The sequence below is a fragment of the Dendrobates tinctorius genome, unplaced genomic scaffold, assembly GCF_039654945.1.
Source record: "Dendrobates tinctorius isolate UK_male_01 unplaced genomic scaffold, ASM3965494v1 ptg000174l, whole genome shotgun sequence".
In the NCBI taxonomy this organism is placed as follows: Eukaryota; Metazoa; Chordata; class Amphibia; order Anura; family Dendrobatidae; genus Dendrobates; species Dendrobates tinctorius.
Window position 1 is genome coordinate 3,858,890 of NW_027361841.1, and position 21,713 is coordinate 3,880,602.

Genomic DNA, 21,713 nt, shown 5'->3' on the forward strand with positions numbered 1-21,713 from the left:
CAAATATTGCCTTTGTTATCAGCAGCAACCAGAACAGAAGAAAACGCTAACTGTGCTGTAATTGACAGCTATTGATCATTTTCACTAGCATTTTAATTTAACCAAACATGTTAAACATCAACATATTTGCTTATAGGTTGTGCCTGGTATTGAAGCTTGGCTCTATTAATGTGAATGGGCCATAAAATGACAGTACACTATGAGCGGTTCCTATGGCCAACAGAGACAGTTTCATAAACAGACAAGTTTCCAGTCATCTCTTTGAACCTCAGGACTGGGGGAAAAAAGCAATTTTTTTTTTAAGCCTTGATAATCCCTTTAAAAAGGAATCTGTCAGCAGGTTTTTGCTATGTAATCTGAGGACAGCTTGAGGTGAGATAGCTGGCACATGGGCTCCTGTTCCACTCCGCCCCCTCCTGTGATAAGCAGCTCACTGTCTATAGACAATTTACATACAGAGCCTGGTGTGGGTGGGGTAAGCACTCTCAGCTCTGCTGCATTGCTAATCTAAAACCTGATTGTGTCGGAATGGCTGCACCCAATAAACTAAGTAATACATAGTTTTAATCAGGGACTCTGTCCCTACATCATGCTGCTCTCAGGTGAGGTAGCAAAAACCTTCTAACAAGCTGCTAAATTCCCTTTAAATGACACTTGTCAGGTGAGTCACATTGCCAGAAATGCAAGCAGAAGCAGTCGGCAGCCCCAGAAGGGCAATTTTTCTAAGTATAAGTTATTAAGAAAAGAGTGTGGTGAACACTCCATAATGTTTCCCTGAAAAAGCCCAATCTTCTAGCAAAAATGCGGGTTCAAACCTCCCTCAGTGAAAGCACAAATATCTTGCCAACCCAGCATGCTGCATCATTAAGAGGGACATTAGACAATTGCGGCCGCAGAGGGCTGCGAGGTCCTGCACTGCATGGCAGTATCCCACAACCCACAAGGTCAGCCTGACTTACCACAAAGCCAGGCCCCTTCAGGAGACATCAGGGAGAGTCCTGTGCACTTTTGTCAATAACATATTTAGAAAAATCACCATTCTGGGGCTGTCCACTCTTATTAAAAAAAGGCCGCCCCAAATTGGCAAAAGGTTCTCCTTAACAAGAAACAGATTGATAAAAACTTACCAACGGTGGTGTATAGATGTGACATAGATGCCTGCAATGGTGGTGCCGCCTTTCTCAGATTCCTCGGCCAGAACTATGGGCAGCAATGAATCACCTGACAAGTTTACCTTTAAGGGTATGTGCACAAGTGGTGGATTCGTCTGCAGATCCGCAGCGGATTTCGCCCTGTGGATCCGCAGCAGTTTTCCAAGGGATGTATATTACCATGTTATCCTATGGAAAACAAAAACCGCTGTGCACATAATGCGGAAAATTACGTGTGGAAATGCAGCGGTTTCGTTTCCGCAGCATGTCAATTCTTTGTGCGGATTCCGCAGTGTTTTACACCCATTCCATTACAGGAATCCGCAGCTGTAAAAATGCAGGGCAAATCCGCACTAAATCCGCAGGTAAAACGCAGGCATTTTGACCTGCAGATTCTGCGAGGAAAAATCGGCAGACGAATCCGCAACGCGTGCACATACCCCAAGACTCCAATGCAATGAGCCCTGAGCTGAGACCGGCACAGATCAGACACCATGGCTGCAGTCACCGCTGCTGTGTCAGACATCCCATCTAGTACACAGTGCTTGTACTCTACACAATGGGATACGCTTGTATCAATACGTCTCATAAAGTCTCCACGAAAACAGGAATAATGGAAATAAACATGATCTGGACGACGCTTGAAGCTTATGTGAAGTTTCCACTGCAGCGCTGGCACCTTGGAGGCTGAGCAAACTCCGGCCTGGAAATGCCATTTACTACTTTGAAGAACAGATGAGATTTTATGCTTGAATGGAAACCTCATAACAAATTTCCATAAACTGACTGTACAAAGCACCGGCTCACAACAACCTGTGACTAGGGCTGATGTGGCAATACTGGACATGCTGGAATATGTAGTCCTCCCGACTCAGAGACCACCATACATTGCGGACATAGAGGCGATGCAGCTCAAGACCAAGTCAAAAATTCCAGACTATTGAAGTGTGTGACAACATCAGGAAAAAAAACCCGCACTGAACAGCCAGGAGCACCGACACGTTTCTGGGGAAGGGTGTTATATGTACCAGGAACGCGTCGGTGCTCCTGGCTGATCAGTGCGGGTTTTCTGATGTTATCACTATTGTAATGTACTTTTGTAGTCTGGAATTTGTTTTTACTCCTTGTGCTGGATCTCCTCTATATCCTTAACCATTTGATGTCCACGGCAGTGAGGTGGTCTTTTCTCTTTTTTTTGTTACCGACACACCTTGTATGAAATGGCTCGCTAGTGCGCCATATCTGTGCCTGAGCTAAGCAGTATGGATATATATGCATGCAGGCCTACGTGCCAAGGAATCAATCTCATAATTAGATTATCATGCAGAAATGCCATCATTTGCAATCTCTTTACCCTCTGATTTACTCACTTTGACAGTCAGAATTGATTTTTTAAGCATTAGAAATTTGCAGCAATATAAAAAACCTATTTTACTTGGAGATCATATAGGAAAATTACATTTATAAATAGATTTTTTAAAATATATACGTGGTTGAAAGGCGAGGTCGGGTTTAGAAGATCCCTTAACCAGGGAGATGCCTTTTTCCCGGTTCTGTACCACTTGGTACACCTTTTAACCATTCTTTAATTCAGTCAAAGGTGGGAAATAAGCATTTACGGAAAGTTAGACTACAACTAAATGGAACTTGTTGGTTGTCACCAGTGATGAGCGAGTGTGCTCTGATCAGGTGTTATCCGGGCATGCTCATGTGCTAATAGAGTATAGGATATAGTATTCAAGAGTGCTCATGTGCTAATAAGAGTGTGCTCTGATAATACCTGATCAGAGCACAATCGCTCATCAAGTCCATGCCAGCTAGTCTGGGAGCAGCGTAATGTAGAGACAGAGACTCTGATTCCAGCGATGTCTCACTTACTGGGCTGCTTGGTGGAGTTTACACAATCACTGTTTTATCAGAAAGAGACTAGTAAACCTGCGGCCATATAGCTCTCCATATTAATGAGCTCTGTATAACCCTGCATAGGCAGAAAGCTGTCAATTAGTGGCATGGGAGGAGTTATACAGAACTCCACGTTCAGAGGACAGGTAGTTCTGTAGTAGATAAAACTGTGATTTTATGAAAACTGCAGTAAGCGACACTGTAATCAGGGCCTCTGCATCAGGTTGTCAGATGAGGTAGCAAAGTTCTCTTTCAGCAGTGCACTATTTAATGGGCAAAAGTGACAAACACTGTATGAACATATCAATAAAAGCGACATTTTTGTGGGGCTACAGTTACTGTCTCTTCTATGGAAGCATTACGTTTGGGGCTGTAGCCACTGATTTATAGAATTTTTGAAGGCATGGTTAATAAAAATACCCACTAATATATGTCCTATTCTAGTGTCAGTCAGGGGGGCACTAATTGGTGCACTGCATAATTCGCAGGGCGGTAAAAACTAGTACTGACAGCAATACTGCAAGCTAATCCAAGCCCAGAGACTCCGAAACTCCACTCCATGGCAGCCACAAACTAGGGCAAGGCGCCAACTATATTCACAGGGTTTCATTACTAGTTTATACATAATTTTGGAGACCGTGGGGATTTAAAGGCGCTGTGTCCAATAGCACAAAAAAGTCCCACCGAGGAGTTTGTATGTTCTCCATGTTTGTAGGGGCTTCCTCACACCCTCACGGAAATTTAGATTGTGAGCCCCTGTGGTGACCGTGATGATTAGGTCTGTAATATATGGGAAATGTGTTATTATTGCCACTAAAAAGTCTGGTTTCTAAAAGGGGGGTCGGGTCCTGAAACCCCCACTAGTATGTAATGTCACGGGGCCTGGAGGTTTAAGAAGACCCTCATAGGAGCTACACCATGTAAGAAAAGTATAAAAGCATAGCTGCCTTTATATACATACGCAGGTTATAGATAGCATTTAGCTGCAAAAATACGAAAAACTCTTAAGAATACCGTATATATACAGTAATTATTAGAGACCTTCCCTGACAAGGAGGGATGCATCGCCCATCCCTGGCCAAAACGTCACATGGAATGTGAACTGCTAACCTGCTGCTAATATGACGTTATTAGGGGAAAAAGGACAAAAGCAAAACTCCGACCGTCATCCACATTACTGAACCCATAAGGGGTGTCAATCAGTATTAGTGCTGAAGAGGCTAGAAACACTACGGAACAAGTGCGGACGAGCCAGACGGGTCATGGGCGATGTCCCGGGACGGGGCGCTGACGTTACCATGCCCGAGCTCTGACCACCTTGTACAATGGCAGTAACAGGTAGAAAGATTTCCTAAACTCTGGTAAAACACGGAGATCCTAATGAACCTGCAGTAGGAAGGGGCTGATACGCAGAGATTCCAATTCGGCAAATCGATTACACCGTGTGATTCGATTAGCCGCAAAGTTAATTGACACCAATTGAAGGTTCCTTGATACGTGCTGGGGTCTTCCAAGACCCCAGAGCATAAGAAGCATAGGACATGACAGTCCTCATAGCTTACCTGTCCTACAGACAAGATGTCCAGGCCTACGTGACCCTTTGCTCCTCACCATGTCATGGGTATCCTCTTCACCAGGACTAGCCCTCTGAACACCCTACACACGATGCTATCGTGACAAACCTCGCCGCATCAAAATGCAAGTCACGTGAGTGACAGCACGGAGTGCACTGACCTCAGAAGGTCTAGACGTTCTGGAAGCCAGGACCAGAAGTGAGGAGGACGCATGCGACGCGGGAAGGAGAAAAGAAGAGGTAGAGGACCGGATGACAGGTTGCAAGGTCAATATAACATGAGGGCTATAAAGGTTTCTTGGGTTTTTTGGTGGTGGTGGTGGGGGGGGTTGCAGTGTTATACTTTTCGCATGCTGATTCAGTATGAGAAAACAGTCTCCGCATGTTGCCAGTGGATCTGATAATTGGATCACACACCCATACAAGTCTATGGGTTTGTGTGGAACATCAGACTGCACTTGGATGTCATACGAGTGCAGACCGACATCTGCAGACAGAGAAAATGGAGAAATTTCTTTCTCCGTACCTGTGATGCGATTCTATAATGCGAGAGAGTCGGAGCATGGTTAGGTCACATTCGGATCAAACTCCCGAGTATCATCAGCATAGTAGGCAAGATTCTCTCGCATTATGGACCTGTGACCCCGACCTTAGCAGAACAATCTCAGGGATCGGCGGGTTATCCCCAGAGTTAGTGAGACACAGGTGTGCAGTTGACCCCATCACTGCCATCATCTGTACTCCAAATTAGTAAATACTGTTTTCAATGTACTTGAGGACGGGCAAATAGACTGGGGAAAAGCAGAGGTTCGGCAGCCACTCACAGGATTGTTTTTTTAAACAAAAATGAAGACAACCTAATAAAGTGATTTGCAAGGTTTCATGACTTTCCAGCTCTTCTAATGTGTAAGGGGAATTATTTCCATATAAGGCCGGGAGGTCACACTTGCGAGAACTTGTAGGAGTGTCGCGTCTCAATACCCGGTACTGCCGCCGGCACTCGCATAGAAATACATGCAGCCGCACACTCCGATCCCGAGTGCCAGCGGCAGTGCCGGGTATTGATGTGCGAGACACGTGCGAGTTTCTCGCAAGTCTGACCCTGGCCTAAGCCAGAGGTCGTCACTGTCATAGCCAAGAAGAGAATATCTGACGCCGAAACACCGTGTCTGCAAATGGAGTTCTGATTTGGCTTTTACCCCAAGTCATATTGTAAGATTCATTAAAGGATCAATCGTGACTTGTAGGATCGCTGCTCCAACAGGTGGCGCTATAGAGTTCAAGTCCTCTTCCTCTCTGAAAAGGCAATTTGAAAACGTCTCTATGTAGGAACCAGGAGGAAAAACTGGTTACATTTGACTGGGTGACAGGTCCTCTTTAAAGCGTCTTCCTTCTAGAAGATACTGGGTTCAAAAGGTTTTAGGCCATGTTCCCATGATGAGCTGCTAGTGAGTTTTTCACTTTCATTCCCACTGTAATTCTTTCTAACAGCAGACTGACCTGGGGTGCGCATTTCAAATCCGCAACGTTAATTTCTCTTGTGGGTAGCCAGAGTTTTAAGTGCAGATCTTCCTTACAGAATTGTATTAGATGTGAAAAATCCGCAGATAAAAAACGCAGATATGTTTTCAGGGAATTTGTGCTGTGGAAACGCGCCAAGAACGCATGTAATCTGCACACGTCTGTATCAATAATGTTTTGTCAACGCCAAATGCCAAGAAATATCGAAAACAACGCAGCTTTATACAACGCATGAGACACCAAAAACACAAATCAGCAATTAAAAAATGCAATAAAAAAGTGAAAAAAATGCAAGCAACCTAGTTTACATAACAGGTGCAGAAATACTCCCCAAATACTGATAGTGGGAACATAGCCATATAGAATAAAAACTGAAAGTGGAAGATACAGTAATACACCTTGACCGAAAATATCCCAAAAAGTTACAAGCTGGCGACAAGCGATGAAAAGTGGCTCCGAAAGACCTAGCCACGGTACAGCCTGGTGCCAGCCATGCAACAGTGGCGCAATGAAGGAAATGGCAGCCGTCACGCAACAACCGTCTGTCTGCGTTCTCCAATTCAGTTTATTTTCTGATCCGTACTAGGTTCTCTCTCCGGAGCACAGCGTTTCCCAGCTTCCCGTTGGCGGCGCCCTTCTGCTTGCCTGACGACGCAGACCACTGTGCCACCGACCTGCAACATAAGGCGGCATTTTAGGAATGCAGAGGCCATTAAGATGGTCAGGACCCGGAGCTAACAGTGTGCTTGAGCAATCCAGCCAGTTTCTGAGAAGCGCTTACAAGCTCTTTTAGAAAGCACAAAAAAGCAATGCAATTTTTTAAAAAAATACTCTATATTTGAGAGCAGAGTATTTTTGCTAACACGTAATTTGCAAGGTTGCTTGTCTTTGCACTTTCCAACATGAGCCATTTGAGATGATGACAATAACTCCTGCACCTTAACTGTCTATAGAAATAATAAAGGGTTAATGGGGCGGCTGTGAATTTTGCGCCCCGTTCTCTGGATCAGTAGGTGTCTAATCAGCGCGGGCCCCAACAATCCTACAGATGTGGCACCCGTAAAAGGGACACACGTCTGTTAACGTATTGGTGGCATCTAAAAGATAAGTAACGTGCGGCTCGCCACAGCTAGTCATGAATTAGAAGAGAGGGGGTCGCCACGCGCCGTCCCACCCATTGTGACAGAGGAAAATTGCAAAGTTTTTGCGTAACCTTGCGCAGCATAAGAAAAAATTGTGAAACTTTTTCAAGTATTTCACGACCATCAGAGGAAAGCGGTGATGAATTGGGGCCTGCAGACAGGTGATAAGGGTGGATTCTAGGACAAGCCCGCTACGTACGGTCATGTCAGGACCTGCAGACAAGTCAAGGCGCGGCGGTGTAGGGGCACCGATTACAGGACGGCTTATCCCAGCGTCACTCCATGTTCAATACCAGAGTGGTCAGTGATTAGGGGGTGGTGGGTTCCCACTCAGGACTGACTAATGTGCACATTGAGCCACCGGTGGGTTCCCACTCAGGACTGACTAATGTGCACATTGAGCCACCGGTGGGTTCCCACTCAGGACTGGCTAATGTGCATATTGAGCCACCGGTGGGTTCCCACTCAGGACTGACTAATGTGCACATTGAGCCACCGGTGGGTTCCCACTCAGGACTGACTAATGTGCACATTGAGCCACCGGTGGGTTCCCACTCAGGACTGACTAATGTGCATATTGAGCCACCGGTGGGTTCCCACTCAGGACTGACTAATGTGCATATTGAGCCACCGGTGGGTTCCCACTCAGGACTGGCTAATGTGCATATTGAGCCACCGGTGGGTTCCCACTCAGGACTGGCTAATGTGCATATTGAGCCACCGGTGGGTTCCCACTCAGGACTGGCTAATGTGCATATTGAGCCACCGGTGGGTTCCCACTCAGGACTGGCTAATGTGCATATTGAGCCACCGGTGGGTTCCCACTCAGGACTGGCTAATGTGCATATTGAGCCACCGGTGGGTTCCCACTCAGGACTGACTAATGTGCATATTGAGCCACCGGTGGGTTCTGATAACCCCGACACGCTCTAGACAAACTGGGGGGTGAACTTGGCGCAAGGACGCGACTTGTGCAATGATTTTCCATCCAACTCTCTGTGGGTTGGCAGAAGGAAACCGTTTGGGGATGCGTCTTTGGAGAGCGCTATGGAATATGTTGGTGCTATAGCATTATTATTACTTCCGAAATGCCACCAATATCAGACACTGGGAAGCTGGCATCCTCAGACAACAGCAGCAACTGGTTGATGGGTCCTGATGACAGTCCGGGGTCTGCGGCGCGGATGTGACGGGGCATTACTCGTTCTACCAGATGTACCCACCACATTATTCCTGCATCGCATCAATCTTCCAGCAACTCTGAGATTATCACAGCGACATTTGACATTACTGCTCGTTATGAAGTCCCAGTTGTGGGCACCAGGCGCCTGATCACAATGCTGCCCCCTGGGATGCTGAGGGGTGATCAGATGGCACAATGGCTGTAAAGTTCCCTTCCATCACACCGCCTCTGGACACAAGGCACCGCCATATGGTCCCCATGCTGCAGATGGAGCAGAGTTGGGTTGGTCATTGACTGATATCACACTGCTACCTTGGCCACACAACCCATGCCGATAACTCCAGCTCTGCTACATCTGCACGCCATCGTGACACTTCTCCCCCTCCCCAATACCTCCAGTCCCACAATGAATCAATACCAATCCATCCATCATCCCAGGCCAGGATCTGAAGCTGCTGCCAGGCATGCGCACCTACCTCCCGTCCAGCTAACGCCCTGTCGGTGCGGGTCACCCCGAGCTCCCCGGACACTCTCCTCCTCCAGCCCCGCTGCCGCCTCACAATAACCGCACACAGCACCGAGCCCTCCAGGGGGAGGAGAGGGAGCTCCCGGCCCCGCCCCGCCCCGCCCCTGTCCGGCCCCGCCCCTGTCCGGCCCCGCCCCGCCGACCAGCACCTCCAGCCCGGCGCATCAGCCCCGTGTCTCCTCAGGCATGTGGGTCACTGCGCCCACCCCACCCTCTGTAAAGCTGCCCACCCTGAAAGGCACATGGTTCCTAAATCTAGGATTCACGACACCACTGTCACTTTCCCAGTATGTGAAGCTCGGGCCAGTGATCTCAGGCTGTGAGCTACAGGAAGCAACGCACCCTGCCTTAAAGGGGCTGTCCAGCTGGAATCCACAGGATCGGTGATAGCTTCTAGATTATGGGACCGCTGGGAACCCCACAGATCCGACGTCACCCCATTCATTCTCTGTGGGACCGCGCTGTATGGCTCTGCAGTCCCAATGAATGGCCCAGCGGCTGAGCTGTAGCTCCATTGTGACAAGGATAAATGTACCCCACTCTGGCTATTGGTGGGGGTCCCCAGGGTCGCCCCCCCCCACTGATTTAAAAGTTATTAACAATAAAAACAATTATAGTTAATAATTGATAACATATTAAAAATTGATAACAGTTATCAACAATTGGCCTCTTCGAATGATAGGCCAAATATAAGATCAGTGAGGGTCCCACACCTGACACCTCCAACCCCCCGATCAACTGAGATGTGTTCTGTCAGCGACCAGATGTAGGCGACGTTTGGGGCAGGGACAGCAGCCCTGTTCATTGCTCAGTGAAGGCTACCGAATACCGCACCTGATCTCCCAGTTACCTGAAGAGAATGATGAGCGAGCATGTGTAAGGTGTTATCTGAGCATGCTTGTGTACGGGATTGAGTAGAATATCCCTTTAATGCTACCTCCCCTTTAAGGAGTTCTAATAGTAATGTGACCGTTAAAAGTTTTTATTTTTGTTTTAGTTGCACCTGTAGTGCCCCTTCTGCTGGAAAAAGCAGAGACTGACTGGATGGTCTGGACCATGGGCCATATACTAAAATGTGTGTTTTCCTTGTTGACGGGAAAGCCTGCTCCCCTTAAGGAAGGGGGGAGCTCTGCCTTCAAGAAACTTGCTCTCCTTCTGGAAAGGGGGAAGCTCTACCTCAGAAAGACTGACGGCTTTGAAAGACGGGCCGTATTTTCTGTATATGTTGTTGGACTCAACCTGGACGACTGTGAGCCAGGTTTCCACTTTCTAGTGTAAATATCGAAATCAGTAATGCTGTAGATAAGCCCCCGATGTAACCTGAAAGATAAGAAAAACACGTTAGATTATATTCACCGGGGGGGGGGGGGGGGGTTGGGTCCGATGGGTGTTGCAGTCTGGTGTCTCCCATCTTCATACGATGCCGTCCTCTTCTTTGCTTCCCATCACGGCTTCGGCACAGGCGCAGAGTACTGCAGTGCGCAGGGAGAGGTCAGAGAGGTCGGCGCCTGCGCACTGCAGTACTCTACTCTTCCCTCAACAGGTCAGAGCAGTGCGCCTCCGCCGGAGCCGTGACGGGAAGCAAAGAAGAGGACGTCATCGCTAGAAGATGGGAGGCGCCGGACCAGACCACGACATCCACTGCACCAGACTGCGCCCCCCTGGGTGAGTATAATCTAACTTGTTTTTCTTATCTTTCAGGTTACATCGGGGGCTTGTCTACAGCATTACAGAGTTCTGTAGATAAGCCCCTGATGTCGATGCCGGCAGCTGATAGTCCAAAAAAAGGGTGACAGATTCCCTTTAATGCTCTCATCACTAAAAACAGCAGCAGTCCTCGGCCGCGGACAGTAAGCAATGTACAGGGCTGCCATCTTCCGCCCCATACATCGCTTTTAACCCGCCGCTGACAGAACAGATTTGAGGTGATCAGGGGCAGGCGTCACCCACCCATCTCACATTGATGACCTATCTAATAGTTCCTCAATATGTTGTGATCAGAGCATCCCTTTATGGAGAAGGTAGCAGGGCTTGTTTCCCATCATCGGCTATGTTCATATAGTAATAATGGCCTCTGCCATATCCCCTAGGAGTAGCCCAGACGTGTGCATGAAACAGGGACAGCGATGCCTAATAGTGACACCTATCTCCCATACTACTGCTATTATTTATGCGATGTATGAATTGCTCATTAAAGGAATCCGTCATAGCTTATTTGTACAGGAGTCTACTACACTATTGTGAATTTCATTTTCTGTTGTCTTTTACTGTAGGGCCAAAGGAGTCTAAAAGGGCCCTCTTCAGGCTGATGTAACCATAGGGGCGCATTTAATGGTTTGTCCGGGACATTTCCCTAATTTGGAGGGACTCTAACACATGGAGATCTGACGGTGTAGTGCACTCACTGTTGGGATGCCGCTGTTTCCACACTCGCGCTCTCATCACATGACTGCTCCATATGGGATTTGCATACCTGCCATCATGCGATAACTGCTTTTCTCCTTCACTTCTCTCAATGGTCTTGTGTGCCATCATTTCCAACTTATTATGGTGTAAGGGCAATGATAAATGTCCTCAGGCACCATAGTTTGCTGTCACTCTGCTTTTCTAGAACCCTGAATGGCAAGATGGCCTAGCTGCAGAGAGCATATCGCTACCTAGGCACACCGGCAGTTTGGAGATCAGCAGTGTGGTGTCCACCATTCCACATTGGTTTGTAGCCCTTTATCCAATGCACTGTGGGAGAGGAGCCAACTAGTACTATAACTATGCAGAATTATCAGTCAGCAAGTTCCCTGTGGGGTTATAATGGCCCCAGCTGGCCTTATAGATTTCACTATCCTAAATTCTGCTACATGTATTTATATATAGTATTGGAATTTGGAACAATAGTATTTAAGAAGGGTGAAGAGCGAACCGCCAGAGCACAATACTGTCTCATCACCTTACAGAAAAATGTGGAGTAACTGGTCCTACTGGTTATTATTTGCGATGTTATTCCGTATGTTTTCCTTGGTTACAGAAGAATAATACGAGCACTATTATTTTAAAGGAAGTAATGATGGCCCTGATACCAGGCCCCTTGTGTGATATGCCTAACTCCGGTGTGTATGCCTATAGTGCGCCCTGTATTAAAGGGATTAAGTCATCTTCTTCAAGTGGATAAATTGCAAAGTCCTTGAAATATACCTCTTATTAAAAATCCACTCTATTCTCAAGAACAGAGGGACAATGAGTTTTATTGTTTATTGCTGATTGCATAAGTTATAGACCACCGCCTCAGTATTATAGGCAAAGAACACCAAGCTTATGATGCGCCCCAGAGGCTGTGGGATACTCGGTACCGGGCCGGTAGTCTTATAGGGATGTGTCACAGTCGCAGTGACCCAGTCCGTGGCCCCAGGCGGTCATGTAAAAGAGGAGTATTGATTAGGGATAAAGTTTATGTAGTGATTCGTGACGCCAGTCGGAGTGTTCGACTGTAGTATAACCGGCACTGCAGATGATCCCTGGGGGAGTAGATGGTGATGGCAGTGCAGTTGTTAAACTCTCTCCAACCAGGACTGGCCCCCAGAGATTGTGACGGAACTAGAAGGCACGGAGTAATAAGGCAGGAGACAAGGAATGTCACTTTATCATTTACTGTAGTTCAGGTGCAGTTCAGAGGTGATATTACAACTCTCACCAGGTTACAGTCTGCTCTGCAGAATGGGAGTTATCCTTCTCTCTGCTGTGACTTGGTGTAAGCTTCCTGTTATTCTAATCCCCTGTGGGACCAAGGCTTCCCGGAGTCTAAAACTTTCCAGTATAGCTGTGGGGAGGAGGACCCCCATTTAGTGATTGGACCGGAACCAAGGAGACCGCCATCAGGGTTCCTGAAGGAATAACACCAGGGGGATGACAAAGGGAGAGACACGGCTCAGGGTGTCAGGGCAACAGGGGGCGGGGCTAGGATAAAAGGAGCAGGGGGCGCGCTCAGGTGTCAGTTGACAGAGAGCCGGACAACAGGCAGGAAGCCGTGTGAGACAGAGAGGACCGAGGGAGCGGACAGTGTGTTCTGGAGAGACCGACAGGGGTCTGTGAAAGGAAAGCTGCGCACTCACCGACAAGTGACACATGAGGGACTTTCACCAGCAGCCGCTCCCCTCATACAGTCGCATACAGCCATCACTGCTGTCTCCCTCCCTGCTGTGATAAGCCCGCGACCTCCAGTGACCGCTGCAACTACAGGCCGTTCCGTTACAGCGGTCAGGATACTGCCCCCCAGCCTTCCCCACCAGTTGCGGCCCTGTCATCACCGGACCCTGGGGAGGCGATCCCGCTACTGGCGACCATAGAGGCCCCCGTCCGGTTTGCTAAGGGACCCTGAGCGAAGGTTGGTGAATGGTTATATTTTGAGACTGCGTCATAACCTCACGGTGAGACAAGAGCCGCAAGGAGACGCCTGTTGCGCCCATCGGCACAGTTTCTTCAGGGCCTGTTGCGCCCCACCGTCATCGTTTCTTCAGGGCCTGTTGCGTCCCACCATCATCGTTTTTTTCAGGGCCTGTTGCACCCCACCGTCATCGTTTATTCAGGGCCTGTTGCGCCCCACCATCATCGATTCTTCCGGGCCTGTTGTGCCCCACCGTCATCGCTTCTTCAGGGCCTGTTGCGCCCCACCAGCATCGTTTCTTCAAGGGCCTGTCGAGCCTGGCTCCATCCCAGAATATTGAGGCGTCAAGGCAGCCGCATCAGCGTCCTCTACGCGGCCACGCCTGTGATCCTGACAGATCCCTGGAAGGATAAGTTTATTAGTAGAGATAAGGAACCCCCCCAGTTTGGTCATACGTGGCCTATAGTACCCGGACCAACCGGGTTAGTCGCATTACGCATAAGAAAGTGTTGTTAGGTTTGTTGAGTCCCTGCGTGGACTGATTGCTGTTAATACTTTTTAGTTGCTCAATATAGCCCCAGCGGCTACAGTTTATAAAAGTTATTTCCACCAACCACACTCAGTCTCGTGTCTCGTCACTGCATCCTGCGAACCTGCTCTGACCCTACATAGCCACTACTCACTGTGTTTTCCTCCGCTGGCAACTTGCAGCTTGGATCCTGTGTGAAGCTCAAGTTCCTTCTTGCACAATCATTCACTGATCCTAGTTTGTGGCAGTCTTCCTGGGGAAAACACTTTGCTGTTGGTTGTACAAACTCACACAGTCAGCTTACCACCCTGCTCTGAAAGCATGGATGGCATAGGTGCTGATTCCCTGATGCTTCTTAGCTTTACTCCTGGAAGGAGCACATGGCATGGCTTCCAAGAGCGTTCTCCATCTTTCCTTCTTCTTTTCTGAAACAACAACTCTGCTCCTCCCCCTCCCAGTTAGGGTATGTCTGCAAAGCTCTAAGCTTCAGACAAGTAAGGGAGTGAGGTAAATTGTGCGCGTGTTGTGGTCTCTAGCAGAGAAAGCATAATTCCCATTGCTCACAAAACACTTACAAAACAGTACATATTTAACCCTTTTGTAGCAGTAAAGATGTAGGGCGCCACACTTACACACTCTTTGCTTTAGAGGTTGTAAGCGCTGCTCTGAAAGTAGCCACTATCAACTCGAGTTGGAAGAATTGCTTGATATAAGCTACTAACTGTTGGCCAGTGGAGAGCTACATCATAACTTGGCCTTCATAAATCCATGGCTGGAGTCAAAGAGCTATGCATAAAAACTGACCCTCATAAAAACTGACCTGCTCATAAGCTACCTTTCTTCTCTGAACCTACTGCATTGCTTCTCCCATCCCTGGGAGGTAAACTGACTTCACTAAGCAATGATTCAGACGGCGGTATTCTATGGCCCGCATTACACCGAAAGTGGGTTTCTCAACAGAACTTACAGACTTAGGCCAAGGTCAGACTTGCGAGAAACTAGCACTAGTCTCGCACCACAATACCCGGCGCTGTTTCTCACAAGTCTGACCCCAGCCTTATATGTGAGGCTGTAACTTCAGATCGGGAGACTCCTGTTCAGTATGTGCATTGTGGTAAACATATGCACAGTGAAATACGGATGTCTGAACCTACCTGACCCAAAGGCCGCTATATTCTCATTTTTAAGGACTTACCATTGCTCAACCAAGGCAGCAGCCCTCAAGACTGGCCAGAAATTCCTGCTCCTTTAATCCCTTCACCCCCGGGCCATTTTCCATTTCTGCGTATCTGTTTTTTACTCCCCTTTTCCCAGAGCCACAACATTTTAATTTTTCGTTCAATATGGCCGTATCAGGGCTTGTTTTTTGCGGGACGAGTTGTAGTTTTGAAAGACACCGTTGATTTTACCATAACATGTACTGGGAAACGGGAAAAAAAATTCCAAGTGCGGTGAAATTGCAAAAAAAGGTGCAATTCCACATTTTTTTTTTTTAACCATGTTTACAAAATGCTAAAACTGACCTGCCATTATGATTCTCCAGGTCATTACGAGATTGTAGATATGAAATATGTATAGGTTCTATTTTATTTAAGTGGTGAAAAAAAATACAAAGTTTGTTAAAAAAAAATTGTGTAATTTTTCGAGACCCGCAGCGTTTCCATTTTTCGGGATCTGAGGCTGTGTGAGGGCTTAGTTTTTGCGTGCCGAGCTGACATTTTTATTGACACTATGTTGATGTAGATGTTTTAGCTCTCATTACTGCATTTTAATACAATGTTGCGGTGACCAAAAAAATGTAATTCTGACGTTTTTACTTTTTTCTCATTACGGCTTTTTTTGTTTTTTTATTATTTTATTTTGAATGGGGCGAATGGGGAGAGATTAATTTTTATATATTTTAAGTTTTTTTATATTTTTAAAAACTTTTTTTTTTACTTTTTGCTGGCTTCAGTAGTCTCTATGGGAGACTAGAAGCTGCGATTATCCGATCGCTGCATACAGTAGGGCTTCAACTCTGCTCTGTATAGCAGAAATGCTCACTTTCTACGAGTGCCGACCGCTGTGCGGCGCTCAGTTATTCGGCTATGAAAACCACAGTGGTCTCCTGCAGACCTTGAGTTGTCATGCCAACCCATCAGCGACCCACGGTCAGGTGACATGGGCGCCGATTGGCGAGACTTGTTATGCGCTTCCGGCGCAAGCTTGTTAAATGCTGCTGTCATGTATATCTTTGATAATGTTATATTTTATTAGTTTTATAAGTGTTCTTCATAAAAGCTAACCCAGGGTGTTGTATCTTATATAGAGGTGGTGTCTATGTGTAAAAGATTTCTTTTGTTGCAAAAAGTATAGTTAGTTAATTGGACAGAGCCAAGTTTCAAGGACAGCAGAATCCATAATTTACGAGTTTGTTATTCTCAATTAAAATACTTTCTTTTCCCAATGAAAATATCTTCTTCCCTAGGTAATGTAAAGTCATGCCTGTTTTCTTATCTTTGTAGTTGTAATAAAATCTTGTGCCTGGGCATCTGAGATAAGACAAGCCCGTACACTACAGGCACTGGTTGTGCGCCCTTGTCACTGATCGATCGACTCTCTGAGTTGATCAAAACTGGCAAACGTGTGAAACCTTTGGAGTTCCTCCTAAAGCTTTTCATACAGGTTTCTACATTATTATGATGGCTTTATATGATACTGTGCAGAAGCTTGTTCAGATGTGATTTTTTTCATGCAGAAAAAAACCTGCATTTTACAGTAGCAGCATTTCTAAAAACTCATTCACATGGTGTGTTTTTTTCCCAAACTTCAGCATGTAAAAAAAAATGCAGTGTCTTTCAGTTCCAACAAAGTGAATGGAATTTATAGTAATCTCATGCCCTCTGTGCTTTTTTTTTTTATTCAGCGTAAACTGACCTGTGATGCATGTTTAAAATCTTCAACAAGTTGATTTATCTTGGCGGAGGGTTAGGCCGGGGTCACACTTGCGAGTGCAATGTGAGAAATTCGCGCATCAATACCCGGCACTCCCGGAACTCGGGACCGGAGTGTGCGGCTGCATGTATTCTATGCAGCTGAACGCTTTGGTACTGAGTGCTGGCGGCAGTTCCGGGTATTGATGCGAGAGACTCGCGCGAGTTTCCCACATTGCACACGCAAGTGTGACCCTGGCCTTAGGGTTTGCTCCGATTAAATCAAACAAATGCAATCGGATTGCATTCATACCAATTTAATTCTATGCTTCTGCTTTCAACTGTGTTTTTTTTCCAGCTCCGATTGGACAGGAGAACAAATGCAGCATGCTGCAATTGCATGTGCAATTCAGATCGCGCACACCCATAAAAGTCTATGGGTGCAAGTGAATTATTGCACTGCACTCAGATATTACCCAAGTACAGTGTGATTCCCGTTGATGCTGGCAGCAGAGGAAATTACTTTCTCCATCTCCTCCGCACCTGTGCTACGATCCTGTCATGTGAGAGCAGGAGCCGAGGGTCATTAGCATATCGCATACCATGCTCTCGTATCGGATGTGATATGCTGGTGTGACCCCGGCCTCATGGTCAGAATTTACCCCTTATGGCTCATACTCACATGCGAGAAACTCGGACAAGTCTCGCACGTCAATACCCAGCAATGCTGCCGTAGTCACTATGACTTGATTTAGAAATTGATTTTCCCTCTGGTATTGTGGCGCCCCTGAGGGTTCAGTCGCCACAGAGGTACTGCACCTCCTCCTGAGGTGTGGTACCCCACCATCCAGGTAAGGTGGAGACACCTGATCACGCTCCAACACCTGCATCCCACACAACACAGTAGTGTAGCAAAGCTCCCTTTGGTGGCTCCCTGCTTGGAACACGAAGCGTGCTGGGAGGCGGGTGGAGTTTAGTTTGCATCAAAGAGCGGGAAGAGTTTAGGATTTAGGCAGTCTGACAGAGTGAGAGGAAGAGTGAAGATCCCCTGAGTGGGATGGATGAAGGAACGCTGCAGCCGACCTCAGTGACCTGGATCCACTGGCACAGGAAAGGAACATTGATAGAAAGCCTGACTCTCTCTATAAGAAAGAAGGATTAGTACGGAATGTGAGGAGAGAAGGACTAAGGATTAGTGTTAGAGCAGAACCCTTCCCAAGTTCACAGCGCAAGTCCGGGGTCCGGTCCCCGAGGTTGTATGGATACTAATGATCCTGCAGCAGACACCGGAGGAATAGAAGTTGCCACCACTTCTTTCCCACACAAGACTTGGGGGCACAACAGCAACGTGAGTAAGCCGGGACTTAGTAACAAGGATTACCCGAAGCAGGCTACAGCTGTCTGCCGTACAAGTAGAGTTCATAGGAACATCTGACAGGAGGAACTCCAGTGTAACTCAGTACTGTGAGTACTTCACTATAGGCGCAAAAGGGAGACATTCAGAAAAGGCACATATGTTGGCGGAGTGTTGGAAAGGAGTGCTTCATCTTGCCTGGAGGTTGGCTGGGCTCCTGACCCGGAGGACACGGTACCGAGGTGGGCACATGTACCTGCAACAGACTGTGAGTAAAGCTTTGGAACTACATGCCCTGGTGTCCTCCACTTATTCCTGCGTGAACACACCCAGCACTGCTACATCCTTGTGCCTAGCCCTGCACCATCCATGTCTCTCCCCTATCTCTTCATCTACACTGCCCTGGGACTACAGCCCTGTCTGTGGAGGGCTACACCATCATTGCTGCACCACAACATCTGTCCCAGAGGATCTGTCTGCAGCGTCGGCTTAACATCTTCATTGCCGAATACCACAGGTGGCGTCACGAAACAATCATTCATAAACTTTAATCACACTGAACTCATCCCCCTTTTTACAATGGGCGCCCAGGGCCACGGGCCGGGACCCAGCTACCGTGACATCTCCCATTGAAGCTCGTCGGGCCCGGTACCGAGTACCCCGCCAGCCATGGGAGGGCGACACAGTATCAGTTGTCTTCACTGTAATAAAGTTTTTTAGGCTATGTTCACACGTTGCGTTTTTATTGTGTCTTTTCCCCCAAGCAAAACCTGTTCACTTGTCAGTAAGAAACTTGCATCAGAAAGCAGGTTTTGCTTTTTTTGTTGTGTTTTTTTTGCTGTGTTTTTATCATTGTATATGTGTGTCTTGTGCATGCTGATGAAGTTTAGTGCGTAAAAACATCTGATTCTACTTCATCAGGTTGTGCCACCAAAATGCAGAAAAAAACTGATACCTGGGTTTTTGCAACTTCTTTGCACCAAAAAATGCTGAAAGAACCGACGTGCGGCATTTGGCAAAAATCAAAGTATTGCACAAAATACTGAGGACAAAAAAAACAAGCTGTGTGCATGAGATTTCTGAAATCTCATAGACTTTTCTGGTACTGTGAAATGCAGCTGAAAATTTGCATAAACCTGCGGCAAAGACAGCGGGCTGCTAGGGTGTCCCTCTCTGTTTTCCAGCCTGTCGGTCTATCTCTTGCATCAGGGCTATTCTCCCAAGGCCATCTCGGTTTTCAAGGATTATTATTATTATTATTATACATTTTTATAGCGCCATTTATTCCATGGCACTTTACATGTGAAAGGGGCAAATATAGACAAGTACAATAAACATGAGCAAAACAGGCACAATCAGAAGGAGAGGGGACCCTGGCCACGAGGGCTCACAGTCTAAAGAGGATGGGTGAGGATACACTAGGAGAGGGTATAGCTGATCGTGTGCGGATTCAGTAGGTTGATGATCATTGCAGGATGTAGGCTTGTCAAGAAGAGTTGGGTCATCAGGTTCTTTTTGAAGGTTTCCATGGTAGGCAAAAGCCTGATGTGTTGGGGTAGAGAGTGCCAGAGTATAGGGGAAGCACGGGAGTAGTCTTGTATGCAGTTGTCAGAAGAAGAGATAAGAGGGGAGTAGAGAAGAAGAAATGAGAGGATCGAAGGTTGCGTGTAGGTAAGTACCAGGAGACCATGTCACAGATGTATGGAGGAGACAGGTGGTGGATGGCTTTGTATGTCATAGTTAGGGTTTTGAACTGGAACCTCTGGACGATAGGAAGCCAGTGAAGGGTTTGGCATAGAGGAGAGGCTGAGGGATAACGGGGAGACAGGTGGATTAGTCGGGCAGCAGAATATAGGATGGATTGGAGTGGTGCAAGAGTACTAGAGAGTAGGAGGTTGCAATAATCGAGGTGGGAAATGATGAGGGTGTGCACTAGCGTTTGGATCACACGGCTTTCCTTCCCTGCCCTTGTCTTCATCTGCTGGAGACTCATCTGCCAGTATTCCGGGCACCGAAGATCTTGACAGCCATCTGGATGCTGGACTTCTGGACAGCGGGATAACAGCTCACACGTGGCCAGGGGAATATCTCTATTTGTCTTGTCGATTTCCCCTTATTCTTATGTTGCACGGTGAAGGGAGAAGTCAGGGTACAGAGGTTTTAGGCACAGTGTTTAGTACAGGGAGTGTTATGGCCCACATTTATCCTCCTGTTTAATTTGACAAATAGTGGTTTACAGGGGGTACAGGGTAATCTTAATATGGGTGGTAATATGGTTCCTGGTGGTGTTAGGGATATTTTGTCTAATATTAAAGCCTTTTTGGCGAGGTTTGAAGGTCTTGGTCGACCTCAAGCACAATTATTGGAATGTTTCACATCAGGGGTGGGCACATCTAGTGATGTTAATATTAGTTTGAGCAGGGCGACCCAGGTGTTGGCACCCGTGTCAGTGTCAGTTCAGACCCAAACCGATAAAGGTGATGAGATTCATTTGGATCATAAGGTATGAGGCGAAGTGTATGTTTGTTTCCAATGCCCCTTAGAACGAAAGTGAGGGAAAAGATTTGGAAAGACGAGTATGTCAATCTTGAGCCTGACTGAGATATGACGAGCAGTTTCGTCAGCGGGAAGCTATGAAACAGGTTATTAGATGATATTTGTCTGTGACTGTGATTGAGAGAAATGGCCCCATCTAGAAACAGGCATCCTTTTCAGTTATGAAGTTCAGGGGTGGGTGGTCAATCGAGACAGTCAGGAGGGCAGAAGGGCAAAAGCCGGGTTTGTGTTGGCAGTTTAACGAGAGCCAATGTAAATTTGGATCCAACTGTAAATTTAATCTGTTCCGACTGTAGCAGGTCTTCGCATTGGGCCGGTCGATGTTAGAAAGTCCAAATGAAAGCTCCTCCCTCTAATTCCCAAGTGAGCGACTCCAGTGAAGCTACTTGAGATGCCTCCTGGATAGAGTGAAGGTTGATTTGTTTTGATGTCAATCAGGTTTTGATGTCGGTTTTCGGATTCCGACGCCTACATTTGAGATCCCATGCAATGCAAAGAATTTGTGGTCTGCTTTTCATCATTCTGCAGTGGTTTCGGATAAACTGGGGAAGGAAGTAGAGCTTAGATGGATGGCTGGGCCCTTGGATTGTTTACCACTAACTGATTTAATAGTTTCCCCATTAGGGATCATACCCACAAATGAGCCCAATAAGCTTTGTTTAAAGGGAATCTGTCACCCTATTTTTCGCCTATCAGCTGCCGGCACTGACATCAGGGGTGTCAGGAGCCCCGCACTGCACTTGCTCACTGAGCCAGTGTGGGTGTCCTGAGTACAAAAACAGTGCTCAAAGATACCTGTGGAGCAGGGCAGCAGCGGCGACGATGCGTGCTTCAGAGTATCAGGACCTGAAGCACATGACTGCTGGGGGCGTGGCCTAAGCTCCACAGAGCTAGTAGATGCATGGAAACTCCTAGAAAGGTAACTACAGAACAATGTTACCAAGGGGCATAGACAGAGACAGAAACCAGATGAAGCCAGGGTCAAAGCA

The 21,713-nt window shown here is 47.1% G+C and overlaps 1 protein-coding gene across 2 annotated transcripts in view; it reads right to left on the bottom strand.

The window, feature by feature from the left end:
- The window catches only part of FAM107B (family with sequence similarity 107 member B), a 211,405-nt gene that overhangs the window by 60,672 nt on the left and 129,020 nt on the right, over positions 1-21,713 (bottom strand). Inside the window, exon 1 of one of the 2 annotated variants that reach the window (XM_073551282.1) lies at positions 8,949-9,078. The exons of the other annotated variant lie outside the window; for it this stretch is intronic. The gene's annotated coding sequence lies outside the window, so the exon portion shown is untranslated. Of the gene's footprint in view, positions 1-8,948; positions 9,079-21,713 lie in introns of those variants that run through there. 2 annotated transcript variants of the gene reach the window in all.